At 39.0% G+C, this 19,260-nt stretch overlaps 1 protein-coding gene across 8 annotated transcripts in view; it reads right to left on the minus strand.

Moving 5' to 3' along the window:
* Positions 1–13,254, minus strand: part of LOC113068300 (protein 4.1-like) — a 47,004-nt gene extending 33,750 nt beyond the window's left edge. For 5 of the 8 annotated variants that reach the window (XM_026240997.1, XM_026240996.1, XM_026240993.1 and 2 more), the window contains exon 1: positions 13,103–13,252. The gene's annotated coding sequence lies outside the window, so the exon portion shown is untranslated. Of the gene's footprint in view, positions 1–13,102 lie in introns of all 8 variants that reach the window. The other 3 variants (XM_026240995.1, XM_026240999.1, XM_026240998.1) reach the window with 3 other exon arrangements.
* Positions 13,255–19,260: the final 6,006 nt, after the last annotated feature.

Genomic DNA, 19,260 nt, shown 5'->3' on the forward strand with positions numbered 1-19,260 from the left:
GGACTGCTGATCAGACATTTACAACAATGCATTGTTGAAAATCGAAATAAAAACTTCACCTGCATTTTTACAACTCTGTGTTGTAAGTGTGTACCATTAGCTAATCAGCAGTTCTACACACACTTGTGATATTCATACCTGGACCGAATACAGGAAACATAGACAAGTGATCAGATACAAAGATCCGCATTTTTACAGGCCATATGTGTCCGTCCACACTTATTGGGCCAATATTGTGCACAATTTCTTGACTTTCTAATGCAAAGAAATATGCAAACCAAATCCAGCAAAACTGTTTTTATTTGTAGATTCATTGTGAAAGAGCCTGCACTGCTGCCCCTTCAGGACATGGTGCCCTGGCCACGAGCCCAGCTGCCCATATGGTTACTCAGACCCTTCATCAGAGACGCCTTGATGTCTGATTAATGAGCGACTCATTGAATAATTCAAATTTTGTACTGTTTCATTCAACCCACAAAGCTGTCAGTTAACTAAAGATATAAAATCTAGTATATCTGATGTATAGTTTTCTATTGTAATGCTTTATGGCGATGTGTGTCTTTTGAGGCCTAAAATCTTCAGTCCCTGTGAACGGTAACTGCAATTCTTCAGGATATATTGTTTTGTGTTGCACAGAAGAAAGTCAGTCATATGGGTTTGGGACAACATTTTTGGGTGAACTTTCCTATTAATAATACATTTAAATGTTCCTGTGGCTCAGTGGTAGACCATTGCATTAGCAATGCAAAACACTGTGGGTTCAATTCCCAGGGAAAACACATACTGGTAAAAAAACGCATAGCCTGAATGCACTTTAAGTCACTTTGTATAAAAGCGTCTGATAAATGTAATGTAAATTCTTGTTAATTATATTTATTTATTTAAGCTTATTAAATAATTACTTTTTTAGAATAAAACAAACATTTCATTGAAAACAGTCGTGATTCAATGCAGAATCGTTCGAAAAAGTGAATTGATTTTTTTCAATCACTCCTGCGAACCAGAGGACCGGACGTAAATGAGACGAGCTGAGAGCACTGCCACACAACTACAGCCTCTGTGCATCTCCACTGAACCCTGAGTGTTATCAACAGAAAAACAACAACTGAATGGACCTCTCACGCTCTCTCTCTCTCTCTCTCACGCACACACATACACAACAGACACACGACAAAGTAAATCTTATGTGCTCTTTAAGAACGCAACAGTCAATTTCGAAATAATCAGTGAAGCCATATCCGATTATACCAAGATCACACTTTCAGTCTTAAATCTAATCCAATGAGATACACACAAACCATCTTCAGTAAAGCTGCACGTGAGCCAGCCTACCCCAGGTCTGATGACATCACAGCAGACTTACACACTAAAGGATTATGGGTAGGTGGTCTTTAAAGTACCCGACCTGGGTTGTCAGCTGTATCACGCACACATTCAGCCACAGTGACAAGGCTTGAGTTCACCGGTAATTAACTTACTCTTCAATCTGATTACAACACTTCATGCAATGCAATCGAATGCATCATGAAATCTGATAGTTGGTTATGATTCCGATTTTGTTCAACAGTAATTCTGAAAATGACTAGCTAACTAGTTTACTTAGAACATCCTAATTTATGAATTAAATTTAATATGCAGTACTTTAAACATCTTTTAATTTAGCAGCATAACTGCATTATCTTCCAAACTATGGAAACTACGGAGACCCTAAGGGGACATGTGATGGAAAAAAAAATATTTCCCTTCCTTTTTTGTTCTCACCAAAAAGTTTTGTGTTTTCCCAATAAACTTTGTGTTCACTCACTAAACTTTTGAATTCTCTCACAAAACTGGTCAAGAGGATAACATTTTAACATCATATTGCAGTGGTGTAATGTAATAGTACTTAAGTATTTTTGGGAGAATCTGTGCTCTACTTGAGTTTTTATATTTCTGTCAACTTTTACTTTTACTCCAATGTATTTCCTAATTAAAATGTATACTTTTATATATATATATTTGATACTTTGTAAAATTATTCGTTACTTACTACAAAATAAAGTCAGAAGAACACAGACTGCAAGAAAGCAGGTTTGAGAACCAGTGGTGTGGCGCTTGCAAGTTAAGACTCCTTTACACATGTGCAAACTAGTTCTTGCATAAATGCAGATGATTTCACTTTCCACTCAAGTCCAGGCTGGGGTTTGTGATATATATCGTCTGCGATAATATGGTAAGTGTTGGTTTAACGATGTGTGATCTGACATTATCGAGTATATCACAAAAACCAAACAGAAGCACAGTAATGAGTGGACGCATACACCATGTGTTTTAGTCTATTGAAGCACATTTATAATACCCATGAGATTCAAGGTGAGACACAAAATGCCTCTGTATGGCTTTTACATTTATAGAGTAATAATATAGTTGATCTATATCACACTAAGAGTGTCATTTTTTCTCCAGAAATCAGCATGATAACAAATGTTATATTGGTTTTATACAAGTTTAATAAAGTGACTTTGATAGTACAACTAAAGCAATCGGGACGTTCCTACAAAACTGATGAAAGAGTCGGATGAAACTGGTCAGAGAGCGATCACTGTGTACATGTGACAACAATATCACAAATTCTACACACGTCTGGCTTGTATGGCAGGGTTGCGACACAAAAAAGCCACTCCTCAAGAAAGACAACATACAGTTATAACTGAGCTTTGCCAAAACACACCTAGAAGAATCTGAGGCAGATGAGAGTCAAACTGGATTATCTGGCCTCAACACCAAACGATGTCTGGCAGAAATCCAATACAACTCACCATCCAAATAACAGCACTCCACCAGTAAAGCATGGAGGTTATAATATCCTGTCATGGGGTGTTTCTCTGCAGCAGGGACTGAATGGGTCAACGGGGAACAACGAATGGGTCAAAAGACCATTGAATTCTTGAGGAAAATCTGCTGTCCGTACTCTGCCAGAAAACTGTCAATGGGAAAAAGGTTTACCTCCAACATGACAATGACCCAAAGCACAGCAAAACTGAGCACAAAGTGGATGAAGAGAAAACTGTCTGTCTTCATTTCAGGAAAGTATTAAATTCATTTACTGCAAAGTATAAAAAATATATATTTTATGGGGGGGGGGGGATTATTTTCTATATCATCTCTATCAAATACTTTAAAACTTTTACTCAAAAAAACAAATATGTGACAATATTTCAATGCTATTGAAAGCAAACAATACATTTGCAAGAGAATGCAGCAGTTTTTCGAGGGGAACACATAGTTTCTCAGACAAAAGATAAAAATGTAATACTTTTGAGCGAAAGCCACGTTTCTCGGGGAATGCAATACTTTTGTGATAGGACGCAATATTGTTGTGAGTGTATGCAAACATTTTGCGAGCAAAGGCAAAGTTTCTCTGAGGAACACATTACTTTTGGATGCAGCACTGTTGTGAGCAATATGTTTTGTGAGTGAGTGCAAAGTTTCTCTGGGAGATCATTACTGTTGCATAACATTTACCTGTGCAAACATTTTCTGAGCCAGCATAAATGTTTCGTGAGTCGACACAAATGTTTTGTGAACAAATGCACAATCTCTCAGTGGAACACAATACTTTTGTGAGAGTACACAAAAGTTTTCCATGTTGACTCTTACATGATTATAAAGGAGTGATCACATTAAAGCAAATTTTTACAGGAGTGGTCACATTAAAGCAAATTTTGCAAGCAAAAATGGTCCGTTTTCTCTTCTTAATAGCATAGAGATGTAAGAACCACCACTTAACACAGCTCAATGGATGCATTCATGTGACCAACCTGAAAATTAGCGAAACTTGTTGAGGTTGAAACATGTCCCCATGCAGATTTCACAACAGGTTAAAGTTTGTCAAGTGAATTCTCTGTGTAAATGTGTTTCATGTATCGCTACATTACTGGATCTTTATTTCCATGAAAAGCTAATGTGACTGCACCTTAACTCCAAGAATCTGATTGTATTTATAGTGCCGTTGTGTCAGTGTCAGCGTCGCCCTGGACAAACACAACAAGCTGGTCACACAGCTGCTGGAAACCAGCTGCACCTGAATTACATCAAAAGAGAATCACTGAAACTACAAAGAACATGATTTCATCACGCTGTTCTGCTGTCCCATACAGATTCAGACTACACTAAATAAATAGAGATGACAATTAATAAAAAGATTGATTATTAAGTTGCCATTGTAGTTGAGAGCACAGAGACAAGTAAATAAATACAGACTCAAATAACTCCCCGTTGAACCATCTTGTCCACACACACACAAACACACACAGGTCTGCTATTCATCCGTCGTTCTTTCCCATTCACTAGTAAAGTAATTACAATGCCTCATTATGAGGGTCCAAGTTTAAGCACATGCGGTCTCTTGAGGACAGACTGGACTAAAGAAGATCGTCCCCTTCATGCAGAACTCTAAAATGCAAAACCCTGTTACAACAAATGTCACTTTATTCTCAATAAATCAACATAAAAATAAGGTCAATGAACTTTCCTTGTTATTGATTGTGAGTCAGGTTTTGAAATGTTCCTACAAGGACAGTCAAGTCTGAAATCGTATGGACCAGCAAATGGTCCTCGTGAGGAAATAACTTAAAGGGTAAGTTTAAGGCAGCTTTGTATTGTTATAGTTATCTGGAAGTCTAGAAGTTTCATGGCTTTTGAATATATTGATTAAAATTTTCTAAGACACTTTCTGTAAGTGAGTAAACAAGATGATGTTCACATAATTTAGAAAGAAAAATTCTAGGCTACAGGCTCCAGTTCTCAAAAGTTCCGGGAACCAAAGTTCTTTATGTGCTTTATTGCCTTATTCAAAGTGATTTAACATTTTTAGTTTTTCACTAACCACGCATTACATTTTTTTTCTCAAAAACACAATCATGTACATACATGCATTTCACATTTTATTATAGCCCAGTTTGTGCTGATTACAGTGAGATTAGACTTTAGCCATTTAGATTTGTATAAGAAACTGAAAAAAAAACACAAATGTCAGGGCATGACAAAACTTCTCCAGGCCTCAAAAATACCCTTAGACTCCAGAGGGTTAAATCAAATGGGTGCGCTTTTGCGTCAATTCAGATAAACTGAAAAATATCACAGATCAGTTGAAGGAGAGTGAAACTCTGAAGCGCTCAGTCAGAGAATGTTCTGCGACTGAAAATATATCTGTGCTAAATTTATACTTAGCCTCCAACTCACACACTGGAGAGTAAAATTTGAGAATTGATTAGCCATTGGCTAATATTAGACATCATTTAGTGGCCAGAGTGAAGATTAAGTCGCATATGCGAGTGATTTACTCACAATGTAGAGGCTTGTGACACAAACACATGGTGCATGATGTCTCTGTTTACAACTTTTGAAATCATGTTACTAGTTGAGAACATTATATTTGTAAGAAAAACACGGCCATTCCTTGTCAAATCAAATTTATTTCACTGTTTTTTTTTTTTTTTTACCAGAAATAGGGAAGGGTTTAAAAAATTCCTTTAGAAAGATGGCAGCATCATTATTTAATTTTACACAGAGATTTTCAGGTCTATGTGGTCTTTTTCCATAAAACGCCAATGGTGACAGTTAGTATTAGTTTTATGCACAGTGACCCACATGTGGTTTTTGACCACTGAAAAGCTTAGCAATTTACTCATGGAGCCACAGTGCAATCCCAATATACCTGGAAATTAACCATGTAAGGACAAAACTTTATTAAGAACCAAAATCTAAAAGGATTTTAAGATTTAATACTTCTTGAGTTACAGCCATGCAAACATCAGGGAAAACTGAAAAGTGTTTTTCCCATTTCTGAATCATCACCAATGGCAAATAATGTGACAAAGACTGCTAAAGTCAACAGATTTAGTGTCTAGAGTTTATAATTTGACAACAACAGTAATGTGGTTCATGTCAATCGACTGCTTCCAGTCTAAATAACTTGGTTGATGATGATCTAGATCTAGTTTTGTTTTGAGTCAGTTCCTGATTTGAGACCAGCAGGTGCAGAGACCATTTTCCTGACCCAGAACTGTCTTGTATTTGGCGCTGTGTCTGTGGGAAAGAGGTATAATCAGCCCATCTCATTTTGCTGGCCTGGAGGAACATTTGAGCAGTAAGAGTGTGTGGATGTCTGGAAGATCCCTGGGACATAATTCGGCCCGTCTCCCATTACAGAAGACAAACACAAGCCTCTTTCCCCACAGGCTGTCCAATACCTCGCCCAAATCAACGTCATCCTTTCTGCAGGCGCTGTCACACTACTAATATCCTGTTCAATATAAAGCCTGTCTACATGCATTTGTGCTTTACGATGCTTTTGTAGGGCCGCTATTAATGGTGTGGGGTGGAGGAAGGAGGGGCCGATGGTGTGACGGCACGGATTTACTGAAACAATGACTGAAACAAACACACCGAACCGAGACAGAGACGGATTAGATATGCTGAAGCCCTGAACGCTGCCACATCATCAGACAAAAACATCAATGCTGAGTTTATCAGGACAAAACGAAACACAACAACATTCAAATAACTTGCTAATAATAAAATAATAATGTAGAAATAAAAACATGGCATTAATGAACATAACAAGCAAACAACAAAGCAGACGTACAAATAAATAAGCCAGTGACAGAATAAAAACATGTTTTATTAAATGTAGTAAAAAAATAAAATATATTAATAAAGAAAGAATAAATAAATAAATAGTATTGGTAATAAAATAAAAATATAACATTTAAAGGTGACCTATTATGCCCATTTGTACAAGATGTAAAATAAGTCTTGGATGTCCCCAGAGTGTATATGTGAAGTTTTAGCTCAAAATACCACACAGATAATATATAATTTATTATAATTTATAGCTTGTTGAAATTGCCACTTTTAGGGTATGAGCCAAAACACACAGTTTTTGTGTTTGTCCCTTTAAATGCAAATGAGCTGGTGCAGAAGAGGGCGGAGCTTCATGATCTATGAGCATGCTCCAGCATACCACTGCTGGCTTTTGCAAATAAACACTCCACTATTAGTACAAGCCTGTTATCTTTACAGAAAAAAATACTAAGTTTAAAAGTCAGTCATCTGATTGTACGGTGCATAATACATGTGCATTTATGAATTACACAAATGGGGAGCACGGAATGATGAAAATAACGACAAAGCTGGTAGCTTTAGCTTTAGCTAATTGATCCCTCTTTCAGGATCAACCTTTGCACAACTCCAGCACTGAACTGACCCTCGTTTTTGAGGCAGTCTGCCGTAAAATGATTTGCACAAACATAGGACTTTAGTGTTTTTCCCAAGACATTTCCTTTGAAGATGAAACTGAACCACCGTGTCCTCAGCGGTCAATGGAGACTCCTATATTCATTGGTGCATCCCAAAACACAACACTTGTAATGGCTCTTCGGCGCTGACATTGTAACTCCAGCAGCTACAGCAAAAAAAACAGTAATGGCAGACTGCTGCTTCTCACTCAGGGGCGGGGTCTATGCTAATAAAGCACAGAGCATCACACATGGGTGAGTTTGGGACCGCTCATTTGGAGGTACTGTTTATGATTTATTGGGATTCTTAAACTATGAATGGATGGATTTTAACCATTGTAAGCTTTTCACACACTGCGGCCACACAACTGTGTTCAACAAACACCTTATAAAAGTGATTTTTGCCTAATAGGTTACCTTTAAATGAGTAAATAATGAATATTAAGAATACTCCACTGCACAATCTCTTTATCTGTAATGTAATAACTGTAACAAATAAATGCTAGTAATGTTAATGTAATGTAAAAGTAATAAAATGCATACTGACAGAAAGATATGCTAGTTAATGTCATAAAAATACGTTAATTAAAATCAATATTTATTTGTAATGGTAAAGTAAATTAAAGAATAAATATTTTTCTTTATTTTTCTGCTTTTGTTTGGATCCTCTGGTCACTAAAACCACTGCACTGACACTAATCCAGTCTCTACAGTCCCCTCCCCCTCACACACACACACACACACACACACACTCACACTTCTCCATCTCCCTGCTTGAATTGCCATCCATCAATATACACACACAGCTCTCCTATGCAAAAAAATAAAAAACTCTTTCTAAATACACACTCCCCGAGCTCCCCTGAACCAAATCACACTTTTATCCCATTATTGCCATTGGACACCCGCAACTTTATTTAATTACAGCTCTCTTAATTATCCACACACACACACACACACAGATCATTCTCGACATCAACACAGGCCTGCCCACGCACAACACCATTCCTTTACAGTCCACCTAAACGCACAGGTACACACACACACTCCATCATCCTCTTATGCATCAAGTGCAGTGAACACACACACACACACACACACTCATCCAATTATATCTCACTGCAACACTTACAGTGTATTACAGTCGACTGCGCTCAGATGGCAGCAGGAAACACGTCCACAACACATCTGCTTGCTGCTGAAGCCATCTTCCGCACACACACACACACACACACTCACACGTGTCAGATGGTGCAGCGGTGACAGATGGCATGTGTGTGGGTGTTTTGGCCTCTCAGAGTGGACATATGTGAGACCCTTCGCCTCTGACCTGTCCAGCACCCTTCACAGAGGAGCACACACTTATTATTGAGTCAGATCATCATCAGTCCCACGAGAACCAAAGATCAGGTGTCACTGACTCAACAACACTGTTTATCATCACACACTTATCTTCAGACCAGCCCTGGAAGAGAAACAGGTTGGTCTGTAGAGCTCAAATAAAACATACCGCTATATTCTTCAGCCTTTTGGTGATATTTAATATATATTCAATAACTATCACATTTCTTTTATTTAACCAAGTAAGCACATCAATCAATGCCAATCATCTCAAAACAGCCAAACATTGGCATAATAATCAGTCTGTCCTATATATATGTCTGTTACTCTCACAAAATAGGTACAAAAGCTGTCACTGGGGCGGTACCTTTTTGAAAAGTAGAAATATGTACCATTTAGGTACTAAAATTGACCTTTAAGGTATCGATATGTAACCCTTTAGGGGTAGATAAGGTACAAAGGTGTACCTATTTTTAAGGTACATGCCCCAGTGGCAGCTTTTGTACCTTTTTTTTTTTTCAGAAAGAGCAGAATAAATTCTGATGATTGACAAAGCATTGTTTTAATAATCATCAAGTTCAGTTTGTGTTTATTCAGTAGTGCAGCTTCACTGTAATTCATTCAAACAGAGCTACATTAAACTTCTGGACTAAATGTATTTTTATTTACAAACATCAAGCTGATTAGGAGATTCTTGTAGAAATGTTCCAGGAAGTACAGACTGATCGTTCAAAAATATGTGTAGTTGTTTTCATTTTAATATGAAATATTATACAGTCATAGAGCAGACTCGCGTCCCAGTCCAGTGCACTGACAATTGCTCATTTGGGCCAGTTCAGCACAATGATCTGTGAAGTGTTTGTTTTGTTTGTTTTTTAAGAAATGTCAACACAAATCATTGAGTTTCAAGATGCCACAACATTGAGCAGCATCTGGATGTAAAAACCACCGAAACTTCCACAGGCAAGGCAATGCTGGTAAAATTACACGCTATAGCACTGAACATTATTTGCATAATTAGTAAAAAAAAAAAAAAAAAACAGTTATATCTCAAGTTTGAGCTTGCATGTCGACTGATCTTTCCTACACAAGTGTGCGGTTCAATGCTTTAGAGCCCTCACATGGGATTATGGTCTACAAATATTAAAAGAATAAAACCACAGCATATTGTACAATACTCAACAAATAACTGTGCAAGCTTTTAAGCTTAAGTCAAGCACGTTGTGTTTATGACATATTTATTACTGGTTATTTATAGTGTTCATTAAATAAAATAGCAGAACAAGGGTTTCCACATCTTTCCATAAATATATCTTTAAAGCAATTTATAAACATTACACTCAACAAAAGTATTTCTATTTGGCGCAATTAGAAAATGTATTTTTTATTTTATTTTTACGAAACGAGAAATGAAGGTGAGGAGAGAATATGACGAGTGCTGGAAGTCTCTGGTTAAATCTGCAGGACTAACAGCTCCAGCTCTGGAATGCTGCTCTGTGATTGGCTGGCAGGAGCAGGAGCTGCTGATTGGGCATAAAAAGGAAAGCAGGAACCCCACAGGAGCAGGTGTACACGACCCGAATGCTGACAGTGACAGTACACCATTTATACACAAACACATTCACGCCATTCAGATCATTTCAAAATGAGTGCAAGACTCTTGCTTTTTTTTTTGGCCTGACAGCCCTGGTACCCATTCACTTTCATCGGATGGAAAAGAGCAACCTGAACATTCGCCAAATACCTGATTTTGTGCTCCACACAAGAAAAAGTAATACAGGATTTGACATGAGCATAACATTCATTTTTAGATTGAACTAGGTTATTCCTTTAAAACACATATGCACACAATTTTGGCTCTCGATTGGATGTATGTGCAACAAATATTCCTTCCTTCCACTGTTTCCACCTCCAATCTCACCTACCACTGATGCCACACCAACAGAGGCACTTCAGGACTGCGGTGACAGTAACGACGGGAAGACAGAGTAAACAGAGTAGTGGAAGGCCTAAGTGCTGTACGCTTTTGTAACTGCATGCATAAAGTGAGCTTAAGACTGGAAATCGGCTTTAAAATTAATCGGGGTCCTGTGTGGGATTAGAGAGACATGCTCTCTCTCTCTCTCTCTCTCTCTCTCTCTCTCTCTCTCTCTCTCTGTCTAATGTAGGGAGAACAAGCATCTGGATCTCACTGTCATGTTGGTCTGCACCTTTAGACGCCCGGTTTCTGCTCACCCTTCAGTTCAAGGACAAGAGCCATAACACATACTTATAGTATATGTATTATGATATATGATATAGTTCATAATTATATAAATGAAATACATTTGAAATATAATATCTATAGCAGTATATGTTTGGCCATGTTTGTATATTTTGTAAAATATATTCAATATTTTTTGGCCAGACAGGATCTTTCACATGTTAGATTGCACATGATTTGCTGTAGCCTGATTATAATTACACATGTGCACTTAAGCAACCATATCACACTCTGAACAACCACTCTTGCATTTTCATGAAAGTGATAATGTATTTGTTTTTGTAATTCCATTTGTTGCCACCAATGCTGCCAAAATTACACACTTTACCTTTTTGAGAGCCTCTAGATTGAATAATACACAAGTGTCCAGTCAAAGAAAGGGCAGATAAACCAAATTAAGATGCCAATTTTCAGCAAACTGCTAATGGACAGACCATATAGGACCAAATTAACAAAACTGAGAGTTTCCTCTTGGGACAACTAAAGGCGAAGTGTCTGGGGCAGTACACACACACACACACACACACCGTGGGGCTCAGGGGGATAAACTCAGAACAATCAAACCAATCAATGACCACATGGTCGCTCGCGCAGGCCGCCACAGTGCACCTGATCTCCACGGACACGAACCTTATGGGGGCAGTCACTCCAGAATAGAACATATAGAGAAGCAGAAAGACACAATAGAAAAGCAGAAAGAGAGGAAAAGAAGAACTTACTAAAAACATTAAACAAAAAAGAAGAACAAAATGACTCAAAATGTATTAAGAAACCTGAATTAGAAGAACAAAATGTTCCTTAGCAGATCAATGAGAAACAGAAAGCATTAACAGAACCAACTTAAACTGTTATAAAAATACTTTAAAGACCCAGGGCCCCGAACAATAACACATCCACTATTAACACTCCAAGTGTGGTGGACTCATAAACTCTCACAAATTTCACATTCTAGCAAAACAGCGTCCATAACTGCACGAACCCTTGGTGTGTTAAACGTCCTTCTGAGCTGAAATGCAGAAGTTGTTGAGCCATCAAGAAACACAAACACCAGAAGGACCTTAAGGAACTGTGACGGTACTCTTGCACTATAAACAGACAAACTCCTGAGTGCATCTGCTGCACCTCAGAGCAACAACAAAGAGCATGTTCAAGAGAACGCTGCTCAGTCAAAGGGAAAAGGTGCTTTTTTATTAAACAACTCGGTCTTTCATACAGATAAACAGGAAAGGCTTACATCACTTCAATTTATAAATGGGGTTTGATTGCATAACATTTCTGAATGGGCGCAGACTGAGGCCAAAGCACAGAAACAATAAAGTGAAGGTAGCTTTCACAGTAACATGGCCTCTGGGTTTGAAATGCATTGCAAAGTCTCCAGGATCATCTTCGTGTGATCTGATGACTTCAAGACTGTGTGAGCAGCTCTGGCAGACTGATGCTGCAAAAGGATGTTTCATTTTACTGTAGACCACCGATCTGAAGTGAAACTGAGCAAAATATGAACTGCCATTTAGAAATGAACTCTGTTGGTGTAGCCTAATGCAGCCAGGTTTATTAAATAATATTGAATAAAACAATTTGATTTGGATGTTAACCATTTGAAGCACGTTTTACCTGACAAATCATTTTCCATCGAAGAAAGAAACACTAGGAGAACAAAGGTGACTCGAGCGCGTTTTTAACTTGATGTTAGATCATCTAATTCTTCCACCCCTATCAAACCGAGTTACAACCGTGTTACGCACAACAAGCTTCAATAAACCAGAAATGGCCAAACAACAGTGTTTATAGTAAATACACCTGTTTCAAGTAAACATGCGCTTTATTCTCTCACTGGCTCTCGGGACAGTTTCCTACCACACGACCGTAGGGAACAGAAAATGACACATTTCGCGACTATCTTTAATCAAAGTGCTCACAAATGAACTGAGTTGTTATTAAGCATCACATCTCTGTGAGATGCGGACAGCCCGCCAACAGAGCGCCGAAACAATGCAATGAATCCGAGCTCGCGCTCATGGAACGGCTGTAACTTTAAAGCTCGTGAGGTTTATTTCTGCCAGCTGTCCATCAGAACGCTCTTTGAGAGGTGAGCAGGTGCGCGCGAGTGGAATGTCTGGAAATGGAATGCGTATGTGAGGGAAAAAAAACGTCAACAGACTCCCGTCCTGGCGAGCATCACACAATACACAACCCAGCAGCAAGATTACCCTCTTACCTCTCCCTTCAGTTCATCAACGGGTAGAAATAATCCACAAAAGAATATCCAGCTGCCGCTTTTCCACAAATATATCACACAAGCAAACTCATGTACAAAATAATCCAAGCTTCTTTAAAACGGTGTTTAGATTCTAGTAGAAAGGTGGGGCTCGCTATGCAATGAGCCGAGCGTATTTGTTAAGGCAGCCAATGGGAGACGAGCAGGGGTAGGAATGAGCCAATCAGACGCGAGAACACTGAGCTTCGGTCCCTGGCGCTAAGGCTGTAGCAGCATGGTAACCAAGGAGACTTGTTAGTCGGGATCGACTGGATTTGTTTTGTAACTGTTTCGTTTCAGATGCTACTTTGTTTCCAGAAGAGGAATAAACGACTGAAAAGCAAACAGCTTCTTTTTTTTCTTTTTTTATGTTTATCCCCCAAACAAAATAAAAAAAACACAAATCTTAGGTGAAAAGCGTTATGTGTAGTTGACTAAAGTGGATTGATTTCATTATTTCATCTCAGCAACATCCACAAAAGGTTCTGCCGTTTTGGGAAAAAATATTATTTTAATATTAAAATGTATTATTATATTTTTGTATTATTATTTAATTTTGTTTATGTACAGTCAAACCAAAAATTATTCACACACACACACACATATGTATATAATTATTGTGTGTGTGGGTGTGTATGTGTGTGTGTGTGTGTGTATGTGAATATTTTTTGGTTTGACTGTATGTATGTGTATATATATATATATATATATATTTTTTTTTTTTCTTTCATTATTTCATCTCAACAACATCCAGAAAAGGTACTACCATTTTGGGAAAAATATTATTTTATTATCAATTTTTTTTTTTTTTTTTTTTTACTATTTCATTTTATATATGTACAGTCAAACCAAAAATTATTCAGACACCATATATATGTGTGTGTGTGTGTGTGTCATTGAGCTGTGATGTCCGAATACATTTTGGTTTGACTGTTTTATTTTATTACCATTCCTTTTAAAGAAAATCATTAAATAAATTATGGCCACAAATCTCAGATAAAAATGGCATAAATCAGGTTCAGCTACATCAGCTGTCACTTGTCATTAAAGGACATATAATGTCTCCACTGGATTGTAGTAAATCTCAGTGTTTTGTACAAGCACACAATAAGATACATATGTGACTGGAGGGTTGGGTGTGTTCCCTCTGCCCTCAAAATACGCCATCATCCATCACTATTAGTAAATAATGCATGATGGTGCCGCCTTAGCGACTACACAAACAAAAAGTACATGAGCACTTTTATGTGTGCACATTTATTTGTTTTGCTGTGGAAGTATATTTTAAGCATTCAGCTCACACTCTTAAAATTAAGTTTCTTTACTGGCATTGAATGATCCATGAAAAGCCTTTAACATCCATGGAATCTTTCCATCTCACAAAAGATTCTAAACAGAAGGAGAAGGTTCTTTAGAATGTTAAAATGTTCTTTACACTAAGAAAAAATTGTTCTTTTTAGAATGTTTCACTGAAAGGATCTCGGGGCAGCTAGTGGGACGTCATAAAACGTTGTCCTTTTTTTGGAAACATAACTGGATAATAAATTCATAGTAAATGAATCTCTGTCAGTCACATTCTTATCTTCTGTGGCTTCCCACATCAGGAGAATTGGCCCATGGCCCTTCCCTTCACTAATTTAAAGGGCAGGTGCTTTACCATACATCTGCTAAAACAAAACGACAGCACCAAGGAGACAGACAAAGTCCCTAGAGATGGGTGTGACAGAGGGGAAACAGTCACACCCCACCCCCTCCTTCCAGAACCTTCTGCATCTCCACCCTGCCCCCAGACCTTCTCCATTCACATCTGTGCTAGTGGCACCAGCTGGGCACCAAAGCCCCTTATTACTGCTCTGTCAAGCACCACATCATTAGTCAAATACCTCTAACCTGACAGGCCATAGGAGACCATGAATGATGTCATGTCAGACGCACTTACACTAATGTGGCCAAGAAATTTTGGGGATCGTTAGTGAAGCCAAAAATCGCCAGCACACCGGCTTTGTTTCAAGCACAACCCATTCCTGAGCCTCACAGGATGTCTAGAGATATTTCAATACATTTACAGACAGTATAGTGATGCAGATAACACTTTATAAACACTATCATTACTGACATAAAAGTACAAAATAAGTTTTTTTTTTTTTTACAGAAGTCTATTATGCTCACCAAGTCTTCATTTATTTGATAAATACATTTATATATATCAATCAATCAATCAATCAATATTTATTTATATAGCGCCTTCCAACAACCACAGATTGAACCAAGGTGCTTAACAACATTAAAAGATAAACATAATTACAAATAAGTTTAAAACCTATTTACACAATAAAAAACAGAGCAGTGTCACAGAGCCATTAAGTGCAAAAAGCCATTTTAAATAAATAGGTTTTAAGTTTGGCTTTAAACAGAGGCCGGTCAGTGATGGAACGTAACTCAATGGGCAACAAATTCCAGAGTTTAGGACCGGCCACTGCAAAAGAACGATCGCCCCACTGTTTGAACCGGGACCGGGGCACCTTCAACAGATGTTGCCCAGCAGAACGTAGAGCTCTGCTGGGTTTGTGAGGGGTCAGAATCTCACACAAATAGGAAGGTGCAAGGCCCGTGAGTGCATTAAAAACAAACATTAAGATTTTAAAATTAATTCTAAACTGGACAGGGAGCCAGTGCAGGGAGTACAGGACAGGTGTTATGTGCTCGTGTTTACGACTGTTAGTTAGCAGTCGGGCAGCAGCGTTTTGCACAAGCTGCAAACGGTGAAGTCCAGTTTGGTGAACTCCCACATAGAGTGCATTGCAGTAGTCTATGCGGGAGCTAATAAAAGCATGGATGGCTTTCTCCAGGTCAGCACGACTTAAAAACGGTTTGACCTTTGAAAGGAGGCGAAGCTGAAAAAAGCTTGCCCTAACCACCGAATCTATTTGTTCATCAAATTTTAGACTGCTGTCTAGTTTTACCCCCAGATTTTTGACAACATGGTTAAGATGGGGGGCCAAAGCAAAAGGACCAGGAGCTGAGACACTGGGCAGGTTAGAGTTGCCGAACACAATACATTCAGTTTTACCCTCATTCAAACAGAGGAAATTCTGGGACAGCCACAATCTGATGTCCTCTAAGCATCTGTTGATGGAGTGAAGACTATTAGGACAAGCAGGGACAACCGGAAGGTAAACCTGTAGGTCGTCTGCATACAGATGAAAAGACATTTTGTGCTTTGAAATAACTGCACCTAACGGCAACATATACAAGGAAAATAATACAGGGCCCAAAATGGAACCTTGTGGCACACCAGAGGTCAAGGGAGCAGAGGAGGAAGAGAGGTCACCAATCCTAACAGAAAAAGTCCTCTCTGTTAAATACGACCTAAACCACTGCAGCACAGGTCCCTGAAGCCCAACCTGTTGTTCCAGACGTGTCAGGAGGACTGAGTGGTCCACGGTGTCAAATGCTGCAGTAAGGTCCAGCATTATGAGCAGCACTGGCTTTTTCTCATCAAGGGACAAGAGAATGTCATTTTGTACTTTGAGAAGAGCGGACTCAGTGCTGTGTCGTGTCCTAAAGCCAGACTGAAACTTTTCAAAAATCTGATTGTTCTCCAGAAAAGACTGTAACTGTAAGAAAACAATCTTTTCCAAAACCTTGGATAGAAAAGGTAAATGGGACACAGGTCTAAAATTTGACATGACGGTAGGATCAAGGTTGGGTTTTTTTAACAGAGGCCTGACCACTGCGTGCTTGAATACAGTTGGTACAGAACCTGAACTCATGGCAACTGTTTATAAATGAGAGGAGGCATGGGCCCACTGTGCTAAAAACCTGTTTAAGCATTTTAGATGGGATAATGTCCAGAGGACAGTTTGTCGGTCTCAGCCCCTGGACCACATCAGAGAGAAGAGGGAGTGACACTGGCTCAAACACATTAAACACAGAACGGACAGAAGAAGAGCACAAGTCAAAAGTGTTAGACATGTTCTTAATACTCTGTTTAACAGAGGCTACTTTATCAACAAAATAATGGAGGAAATCATTACAGGTTGACTTTGAGGCCTGCTGTAGAGCATTACTAGATGGATTTATAACAGACTGAATTGTGTTGAATAGCGCTCTAGGACGGTTAGAGCTGGTGGAAATGACATTAGACAGATACTGACATTTAGCTGCTTTAACTGCATTTTGATATTCAGTAAGACTGTCTCTCAATATACCCAGTGAAACATGTAGTTTGTCCTTTTGCCACTTGCGCTCGGCCTGCCTGCACCTCCGTCTAAGGGCACGGGTGGTGTCATCAAGCCAAGGCTGTAAATGAGTCCTGACAGCTCTACACCTGTAAGGAGCAATGATGTTAAAAATCTCTGAGCAGGTGGAGTTGAAAGAGGAGATGAAGACTTCTGTGCAGAGTGGGACGACCACATCATCCTGAGAGTAAAGACTGGTGTTCATAAAGGCAGCAGCAAATTCTCCAGCTGTGGTGGAAGTGATGATGCGGCGGTAACCAGCTGACGTAAGGGATTTCGCTGCAGGGACAGGGCCTTTGAATTCAAACATAACAGGAAGGTGGTCTGAAATGCAAATGTCACTTATTTCTGAGATTAATACAGTAAGTCCGTGAGAAATGATCAAGTCCAATGTGTGACCGTGCTGGTGTGTGGGAGCGTTCACTGATTGTGTCAGATCCAAAGAGATCAGAAGGCTCTGAAAATCATTGGACAGCTGACTTGATGGGCAGCAAACGTGAATATTAAAATCACCACAAATTAATAAACTGTCATATTGTGTTCGTAATTCCCCAAGTAACTCAGAGAACTCCGGAATGAAATCCTTATTATATTTTGGAGGTCGGTAGACAACAGCACACAGTAGAGGACATGCAAATGGAGCCAGAAATAGCTGAAGCTCAAAGCTACTATAGTTCTTAGATGGAAGCAGACGACAGTTCAAGTGTTGTTTAAAGACAGAAGCCAGACCACCACCACGACTGGACACTCGCGGCGTACTCAGGAAAGAGTAGCCGGGAGGGAGAAGCTCCGAGAGAGCGCTGTTATCACCTGGTTTTAGCCAGGTCTCTGTGAGCATGAGAAAATCCAAGTCGTGAGTGGAAATCAAGTCGTTCAGGATGAAGGTCTTGTTTGTGAGCGATCGGGTGTTAATCAAAGCTGCGTGCACCGACCTACAGTTCACCGACTGCTGAGTGGCATGATTGAGCGGGCGGAGATTCCCTCGTACGCAGCCCCGCACCTGAATCCTCACCGGCCGGCAACACGGAAGCAAACACCCAGCGTCAGGGAGGGCTGGTCGGAGCCACCGATAGCTGAACTCTAAGGAACGGGGCAGGTCAAATTTTCCGTACACCGTGGATTTTCCATTCAGCGAACAGCCAGAAACATCCGTACATAATGAAGCCAGGTAAGCCTTGAATCTTACAAGCACCCCTCCTCTTTTCCCACGTCTCCGCTTCTTGTTACGAGGCAACGTGCAGAAAGGACGCCACAGATAGACTGGCACAGCGGCTAACAGAGGCGGCGGCGTTTTTGAATGTCCATATTTAACAAAATCAGTCAGGTTGTTCACCGTATCCCGTATTTTTAGCAAGGTCAGGCGTTCATACACCAATAGCGATGACACATTATTAATGACACACAGGATAAATACAATAATTAGCAGGAAAGTCAAAAGACGTGGACGGCAGGCCATACACAGCGGCGCCATCATCTAACTGTAGTGAAATGTAGTGAATGTAGTGAATATATATGTAGTGAATATATATATATATATATATATATATATATATATATATATTCTTTTTGTTAAATATTTATTTTCTTGTTTTAGTTATGTTTTCTATTATAATATATGTTCAAACGTAATTTATTTCTGTTGTGAATTTGAATTTCAGCGTCGCGTGATCTTTCAGAAATTATTCTTAAATGCTGATTTGCTGATTGGTGCTAAATTATTAACAATGATTAACAGCTGCTTAATAGTTTTGGGGCATTCGTAATATTTTTTTTCAGTATTCCTCCATGAATAGAAAATTCAATGAACAACATTTGTTTGAAATAGAAATCTTTTGTAATTATAAATGTCTTAATTCAGTTACTTTTGATCAATTCAGT

The sequence above is a fragment of the Carassius auratus genome, linkage group LG44F, assembly GCF_003368295.1.
Source record: "Carassius auratus strain Wakin linkage group LG44F, ASM336829v1, whole genome shotgun sequence".
In the NCBI taxonomy this organism is placed as follows: domain Eukaryota; kingdom Metazoa; phylum Chordata; class Actinopteri; order Cypriniformes; family Cyprinidae; genus Carassius; species Carassius auratus.